This window comes from Pinus tabuliformis, chromosome 9 (assembly GCF_031772625.1).
Source record: "Pinus tabuliformis cultivar Carrire ecotype Pingquan chromosome 9, CPIR1, whole genome shotgun sequence".
In the NCBI taxonomy this organism is placed as follows: domain Eukaryota; kingdom Viridiplantae; phylum Streptophyta; class Pinopsida; order Pinales; family Pinaceae; genus Pinus; species Pinus tabuliformis.
The window spans coordinates 743,291,880-743,300,694 of NC_142307.1; the positions used below are offsets into that span (position 1 = coordinate 743,291,880).

An 8,815-nucleotide genomic window follows, 5' to 3' on the forward strand; every position below is an offset into this window, starting at 1 on the left:
GGTGCTCACAAGACGGGCTTAAATTTCCAAGGAGGAAATGATAGGAGAAAATCTTTGCCAAAAATTGAAAATGATCCTTTCACTATTCTTTCCCAAGGGATTAAGCCAATTGTTTATATAAAAACTTCAGTTAATATTATTGTATAGCACTTCAATATTGTCTTCTCAGTGTCAAGATTAGAATAGAGAACAACCATTTTTTCTATATACAACCATGATTACAAATATCCCAAAGCTTCTATGGAAAACTTGCAGACCAGAGGTTATAAAAGGCCAACGAGGTTTGAGGACTTCTAAAAGCACAAGTGCAAGAATCTACTTATTACCTTGGAAGCTCAAGTTGGGCAGGACCAGTAGGACTCACATCACCTTCCATGACATATATTATAGAATCTTCAAAGCTAAACCAGTTGTCCCTGATTTTGCTACATGAAATTGTTAAACTACTGACATGTCCAAAGATAATTTCATAGTAGCTATCGATTCTAAAAACACAAATTATTTATCAGAATAATGATCATTTTACCAATATGTCACAATAAGTTGCAATAAATAGCTATGGCAGAATCAGTTGAAGAGAAGGCACACAATTTTCTTTCGAACCTCTGAACTTACTCTGAGACAACAGAAATATGCAGCATTTGATCAAACTTTGTTGTATCTAATACAAACAGAAGTTTGAAACAAAATTCCACGCTAAAAAGGTTTTGATCAACTCTATTCTAACTTAGTTTCCTATAAAATGCAAGATTTAGTCCAACTTAGTTGCCTCTAATTCAAGCAGAAGTTGAAAACATAATTATGAGCTAATAGATTCTGACAACTCTAATTTAATTTCATTGTAGCTGTAAAATAGACCCCTATAGCCTTCCCACTCATTGTTTTAGTCTTTGGAAACCTACACAAGGCACCCTACAGCCCACGGTTTTGCTACAACAAGAGCTCCAAACTTTGTTCAAGGGTTAACACCCTTTTCCCCACCTGCGCTAGGCTCTGTGCACCTGAAACTTGAAGAGAAGGCCCTACAATAGGCCTCTCAGCCTTCAAACAGTCCTTCATGCAATGTTGCACCCGTGGCCTTGAAACCTTACCTCAAACCTGTTATCACATATAGATTTTTGTTAAAAATTATTTATATGGGAAAAAAAAATTGGTGTTTAAGGTTGTAGTTGCTCTCAAGATTTTATACAGGATTATTATTATGATGGTTTGCAAATCTCCAATTATCTCCCAAGTCTACTAGTTCTCAGCCACACTCCAAATCATAACATAGATCATCAAAGAAACCACCGCTTCTTTCTACCTCTCATGGTTTAGTTTATCCTGTTAACTACAACCCAATCAAACTCTTGCGTTGGGTGGGCTCTGTTGTTTCCACAATTCTGGGCTTCTGAACCAGATTCGAGGTGTTGCGAAGAAATTATATGGTGAAAGGAATATTTCATCCGTATTCAGAGGAAATAGGAGGCTAAATCCAGGCATTACACATTATTGAGAAATATTCCACTTCTTCAAATTGGGCTAATTCCATTTCAGGGAACTATTCATGCACTTCAGATCCTATATTGGTGCCATCACATGATCATTGTACTCTAGGTTTACAAGGAATGATTAAACATGACATTGGATGGTGGGCTGGTTTGGCAGAGGGTGCAAATTATCCATATGGAAGAACCATCCATATTGATTCTCAACATGAGATATTTGTTGCGAAGGGTTACAATGAAAGGCATCTAGCTACAGGAGCTCTAGGCGTTCCTTTGTTTGAAATTTTCGTAACAAAAGACAGTGATCAGAAATACAAGGAGCAGGTGGTCTACTTCACATCTACTTGCAGCGGAATGGACAATCTACAGATGCTTCCTTTTCAGTATCACCTAAAGCTACTGAAGACTCAGATACTGACATAGAAAAATTATGATGCAGATGTGGGAGATGAGGGATTGAGACGGGTTCTTAAATATCTTAAAGCTAGGATGCCTAGCCTAAAATTCAAGGTGTTGAAAGTTGTGACTCTAGAACAGGAAAACACAGATATAATCTCAGGGGTTTTTGAGCAGTTAATCCAGGATGTCAATAAAGAGAAGGATGATGAAACTTTGAATGAGATGACTTGGTAAAGAGAAGGGTTTTCAAATTAGTGAGAGTGGTTTGGGAAACCATTTATTTTTCAATTATATAGAATTGAGACAGATTCTAAGAGATTTTAGTTCAAATGGTTTGGTTAACAATTTGTTTTCTAATTATATAAAATTAAAGTTTCAATTTTTTGTAACTGTCCATTACTGATATTTATTTTAACTGTATGTTAATGATATTTATGGAATAATTGTTCCTAATGTAATAGTTGCAGCTGATAATGATTCTCCATCAATCTACATCACTATTAAAAAAGGGAAAAATACTAGTTGTTTTACCTCCTGAGTAGCCAAGAAAGATTGATACAAAACACATGTATTTCCAATGCATTCGAAGCTATAATCCACACCTCCTTGTGTCTTCTCTGCTATTACCTGACATAAATATAACTTTCTCCTTATCGTGAACCAGAGATAAATCTGTGAACATTTTATTAAGAAAAAAAGCATTTAACTTACCTCTTGAATGGGCTTTTCATGGTCTTTTGGATTAATGCATTCAGTCACGCCCAAGGCTTTCACTGCATTGGAAATGAAGTTAATTGGTGAGTTTCTACTTAATTCCCTGGTCTCAGTTATGATGATATTTAGATTAGTTGGTTCTACATAATTAGGACTCAGAAAATGTATGGTTGTCTGATCTTCATAGGAGAATCCATTTTACCTTTGATGAACTTGCTTGAATTTGTGTCAATACCAATTATCTTGGAGGCACCTCTCATTCTTGCACCTGCTGCGACCTACAGAGTGCCCATGAAAACATAATGAGTACACTTTATAGAATATCATGAAATCTGAAATTGTTTGTAGAGAATATCACATAAAACTGAATTAGTGTCAAGACAATATTACTAACAGCAAGGCCAACGGTACCGAGGCCAAAAATGGCCACAGTTGATCCACTTTGGATGTTAGTTGTGTTGAAAACAACTCCAACACCTGAACAATCAAAAGAGATATTGCTCATTCTAATTGTAAGTTGAATATTGTAGCTCCAATATTGAGGCTTAGATGCATAAAAAAAGTCACAGTAAATATACCAGTGGCTATTCCACAACCAAACAAGCATGCTTTGTCCAATGGAGCCTCTGGATTGATTTTGGCAACGCAAGCATAGTCAACAACTATGTATTCACTAAATGTAGAAGTGGACATGAAATGGTAAATGGGAAATCCCTTGATTGAGAAATGCGTCTTTCCATCATTTCTCATCACTTTTCTTGTGAGATCGATTTTGAATTTATCACACAGATTAGTCTTCTTAGATTTATAGAACACACAATCTCCACACTCTCCTGTGAACAAGGGAATTACATGGTCTCCAACCTTAATATCTGTCACGCCTTCTCCCATGCTCTCTACTATTATCCAGCACCCTCATGTCCAAGTATGCGAGGAAAAGTTTGCATGTTTTCATCCTGCAGACATACATAAGCCATTTGAAGTAAAACAGTTATGGCCAGCAATGAGTACCAATAACAAGCATAACAAGATCATTCAAAGTGAAGAGACAGATGAAGAGTGAATGCACAGGAGCTGTTAGGTTGGAGTGATCAACGAATGAGATTTATTGAGAATGAACGGCAGAGATCCAAAGGGATGAACAACAGAGATCGAATGTGGAGGGAGGAACTACGACTGTTGATAATCGAGGTTGAAGTCCCGTATTTAATCCTGACTGTCGATCTCAGATTCAACGCTGAGATTGAAGTCAACTGCAGGGTTTGAAGGGAAATTAAAACGTGTGTATGTTGAATACCCACAGAGCGCAGGATCGAGAGATCTCATCATCCAATGGATATCGGGTGTTAAAGTAATCATACTTTAATTAAGAAATTGGACCCAAACTTTAATAGATTGGGAGTTTATAATTCCCATCAGGTCTGTAAAGCTGCTTAAGTGTCGGGCAAGTTGTCCACCCAGTATTGTTATGGACCGTCGGATCCACTGAGTGCAGATCAACGGTGGAGGACCATCAAGCAGCTTTGGTGACCGGGAAAGATAATGACCGTCAGATCTAGAAATTAAAACGTGTTTATGTTGAATACTCAGAGACGTCAGGATCGAGATATCTCATGATCCAACGAATATCGGGTGTTAAAGTAATCAGACTTTAATTAAGAAATCGGACCCAAACTTTAATAGATTGGGAGTTTATAATTCCCATCGGATCCATAAAGCTGGTTAAGTGTCGGGCAAGTTGTCCACCCAATATTGCTGTGGACAGTCGGATTCACTGAGTGCAAATCAACGGTGGAGGACCGTCAAGCAGCTTTGGTGATCGGGAAAGATAATGACCATCGAATATAGAATCAGATCGACAGTGGAGATTGTGACCGCGATAAGGTGGAACCTCGAGAAATGTGCCAAGGCTATGGAAAAGCGGAAAAGGTGAGTTTACGTAAGTTTATGTGTATTTCTATTATACGGGTGTTATAATAGAAATAACACGTCGATTGATGGTTTATTGGTAAGCGATATAACCAAGGTATAAAGAGGGGATTGGTTATATATGTGAAGCTTAAGGTTTAACCGAAGGTTAACTAAGATTTAACTAAAGAGGAGTGTAGAGTCCCGATAGGAAGGAAAGGATGGGTTAAGTTAGACTGTGGTTAGTCTAATTAATCATTCCGTAGAGGAGTAATAAGAGGGGCCTTAAACCATTCCTTAGAGAAGGATTGACTCGACAGAGTTAAAATTCCTGGGACAGATAGGATATGTGCATAATCCATGCAAACTGTGGATAAAGTAGGGGTAACCCTGCATCACATTGACAACCTACCTCACTCAACAACACATATTTTTTTCTTCTAGTTATGTTCCCGGGAGATCATACGTATATTCTGTATGAAAGTTGGTGAAAAGTTGCCACCAAGTGGCCTTATTTTCCTTTTTAGAGGTGATATGTCATGCTATAAGAACTTTGTTATGTATTTTCCTTTTCCAAACCATGAAATAGAAACGTATGCATTCTTTCTTTGGAAAAATAAAATCAATTAAAATTTGCATACCATTCACCCTATCAAATTCTTGTCAATCCAAAAGTTGCAAAAAATCAGATACCATTCACCTTAAAATAGCCCTTGGATCATACACACACATTGCAAGGCCCATCAAACACATGTATATCAATGTAGGAAAAAATAAGAAAGCAAAGTGCCATCACCCAAACAATCTACCAGAAGCACATATCTCAATAAAGTTGCAAATAATTTAAAAACAAACTACCATCACATGTCCAAAAGCCTTTACAGATAGTAATTAATGTTAATGTCATTTAGTGAAAGCACTGAAAGGAAATGCCCAAAATATGATTGAGGACTCAATTGACAATAATAACCAAATGTAATTTAACTATTGTAGACCCCATGTGGATGGCCAAAACATAAATACTTCCAAAAAGACTCTGATGGCACATTTGAACTACAGACTCTGATTTATATGTCCAATTTAAAAAATAGGAAAGCCAACTACCACATAAACATTCAAAATAAAATGCACTTCATGTGCTAGACGTTGCTATGGTGTAAATTTGTTGACTTGAGTGAGCAAAAACCATCATGACTGAAGCTCGTGCCATCAGATCCTTGATATCCTTTCTAGCAAGCGAACCATAAATCTAAAAATTCAAGGAAAATGTTAATATTAGTGAGAAGAACCACATACTTATCCACAAAACATATTCATGAAAAAGGAACCATCTCTTCTTTTTTTTCATGATTAAATGGACCAACTTCGGAGGGACCAAATTAACATTTGAATGAAACACGACTACAAAAGAATGAATGAATAGTGAAAGAAACTTACACCAAAAAGCAGGTAACAAAAAAGGTTGAGTTATCCCAAACCACATCTCGAACATTCACCATTTGAACTATTCACTAGACCTAAAACCAAAAAGTACAAAATTAACATCAGATTCATATGAACAAATCAACAAAAGTACAACCAATAATTATTTATAAATGATAAGGAAAGAGAAAGTAGAATGTTTTGAAAATCTACCTTGTTCAAATTTTTCACAAAATCTGAAAAAAAAATTGTAATCACATTCTTCTAATTTGTATGTATCATTCCTAGCATTGTATGATAAGTTTGCGATTGCTATAACAGATTCGAGTTGTACAAATGCATGATTTGTCAAATCATACTTATACATGCATTGCCCCTTTATTCTACTATACCAACATAATTGAAGCTCGATGCCTTCTAATCTATCCAAAAGGTCAATGTCATTATGGTAATCAAACACCCTCTTACCATATTTCTTCATTATTCTTTGAACCCTTCCAATGTACCATGTTCGACAAGAAACACCTTGTTTTGTACTTCGAGGAACACCTTTTCTTGCAGTACGTTCAGTGGTAGGAATTGAGTTGCTTTCAAACAACACCCGACAGTCTGATCCAATTCCAAAGCCAATTGAAACACCCTTTTGTGGAGCCTTCCCATCTCGCCTAAAGTAGACTCCATTTCTCACTTTTGTCAACCTATATTTCGATAATGTTAGATTTCCATTCAACTGACTAACCAAACATGCTTTAAATATATCCTTACCATCAAGATCCATGACTGGCTTTATCGTTTTGCTTCCATTTTCATCAATGGAATTTAAAATTTCATCCAACTCGTGTCGCCACTCACTTTCCATTATTTGCAATTCACTTTCATTTTGTACCAATGATGATGAAGATTGGAATATAGAGTTGGAACAACTCGGTGGAGAAGCATCAACTACTTCATCCACAATTTGGAATGTTGGATAATTTTGTTCCTCTGTCCATGGTTTAACCCACCAAGAAGATTGAGTGTAATTTTCTAGTTGCATTCCAAGAGTTGATAAAATGTCTTGTGCATCCTTCAATCCAATCTTAAGGGCTTCTACAATTTTAGTGTCTATGGATATTGAATCATATTGCAACAATATATCAATTTTTTTTGTTGTTTCTTGGTGCAATCTATTCCAATTATGAGATTTATTAAAATGAAGCCCTTGGGGATTTGATTCTTCTTCAGCAACTCTATTAAGGGTTCCAACAGCATGAAGCAAGTTAGTGAAATCATAGGCCCTCTCCACTTCAACCATGCCACCAACTTTACCAAAGAAGTTCTCACATACATCTGACCCAGTTAAGTGCAAAACACATGGAAAGTTAGAGTAATGATCTCGAAACAATCTCATCAACAAAACTGCAAAATGGCAAGAAATTTTCACATCTTGATATGCTTCTCTACTGATGAAATTTATGTTGACATTAGTATGAGATTGTTTCTGTACCCAACATAACCATAATGTGAAGAAATGATGAACTCGTGAAGCATTTCACACCCTTTCCCAAAGGCTCAAACTATGAGACATAAAGATGTCAATGTAGTCAACAACAATCATTAAATAAGTCTTTGTAGCTAGTGTCCTCTCTAACTTTCCACTTGGTGTACTTCTCAACTCTTTCAAACACCTCTGAACATGCCTTGAAGCAATGCATTGTGCAGATCCCCAATTTTGTCGATCCATCCTCTCTATATCTTCACCCTTAAGCTTGTGATCATCCACTTTAAAAGTGTGATAAACCATTCTGACATGACCAAAAATTATGTAATCATTTCCTAAAACCAATTCTCGTCGACCACTAAACAAAGGATTCACTAGATTTTTGTCGTTGTGGATGTAATCTTGGTCATGCAATCCTGTTACATTGCAACCATTGTACAACCCGGTTAGCCTCCACCCTTCCCAAGGAATTTGATATCGAAGACCTGATGTTGAAGAATAATCCTTCAACATAAGTTGTCTTCTTCTGCTATCCCCATCCGAGGAATGACCAACAATAGGTCCCAAATTATTTTCCACGTGTTTCTTCCACATAGATTCTACCTTTTCCCATTGTTGATAAACAAAATTTGCATTGAATCTATTGCATGTTGGATGAACAACCACAACCAAACGAGGAAGCCTTTCATGTAAAGGGTTTGCAATAATAACACGTGCGTAATGGCCAATAACATTATTCTTAAAAGAATATGTTATAATCTCATAGCCTACAGCTCCGTCACCAACTCTCACCAAGAAATGTGATTGGCATTGATGTTCTTCTTTCGTACCACAAAACCCCACCATTGTATCACTTTTTGCTACCCACCTAACATATTTTTTCACAACTGTTTCATCTTTAGCGAGCAACATAGGAATTGGGCCATCTATACCATGCTTGGCTTTATAAGAAGCATAAAATTTTCCGACCGCCTCAAAAATATGCTTGTGCTCCCCTGGGATATATGCTAATGAATTTCTAACTTGCCTTAAAGTTGTAGATATTGAAGGACCATCTAGATTCAAGCTAATAAAGCTATGTAATCTAGGGCCTCCCCATAACTTGATCATCTCATAAAGGGATTTTTTGGATGTACTATACCTTCTCCCTGCTTTTTCATGCATCAAGTTATGAAAAATATCCTTGACAAATTCCCAAAATGCATCTTTACCTTGTAATTTTCCTTGCTTATGTGCCTCACACACATCCTTGTAAAACCTAAAGACATCCTTCCTTTATGTTGATTCAAACAACTTTTCCTTTAGGGATCTCATTCTAATAGAGAGTGTAGCAACCTTTGTCCTCTCCCACCAAAGAGATCGCATTGTTGATATATGTTTAGCATTTGCAACCCTTGTAGCATTA

General features: G+C 36.6%; 1 pseudogene across 1 annotated transcript; it reads right to left on the bottom strand.

Moving 5' to 3' along the window:
* Positions 1-2,318: 2,318 nt before the first annotated feature.
* LOC149150849 (alcohol dehydrogenase class-3-like) lies at positions 2,319-6,708 on the bottom strand (annotated as a pseudogene). Its single transcript, XR_016263251.1, has 7 exons — positions 6,391-6,708; positions 3,179-3,556; positions 2,995-3,077; positions 2,803-2,878; positions 2,598-2,659; positions 2,418-2,513; positions 2,319-2,375 (listed from the first exon to the last, which is right to left on the bottom strand). The product of XR_016263251.1 is annotated as an alcohol dehydrogenase class-3-like (transcript).
* Positions 6,709-8,815: the final 2,107 nt, after the last annotated feature.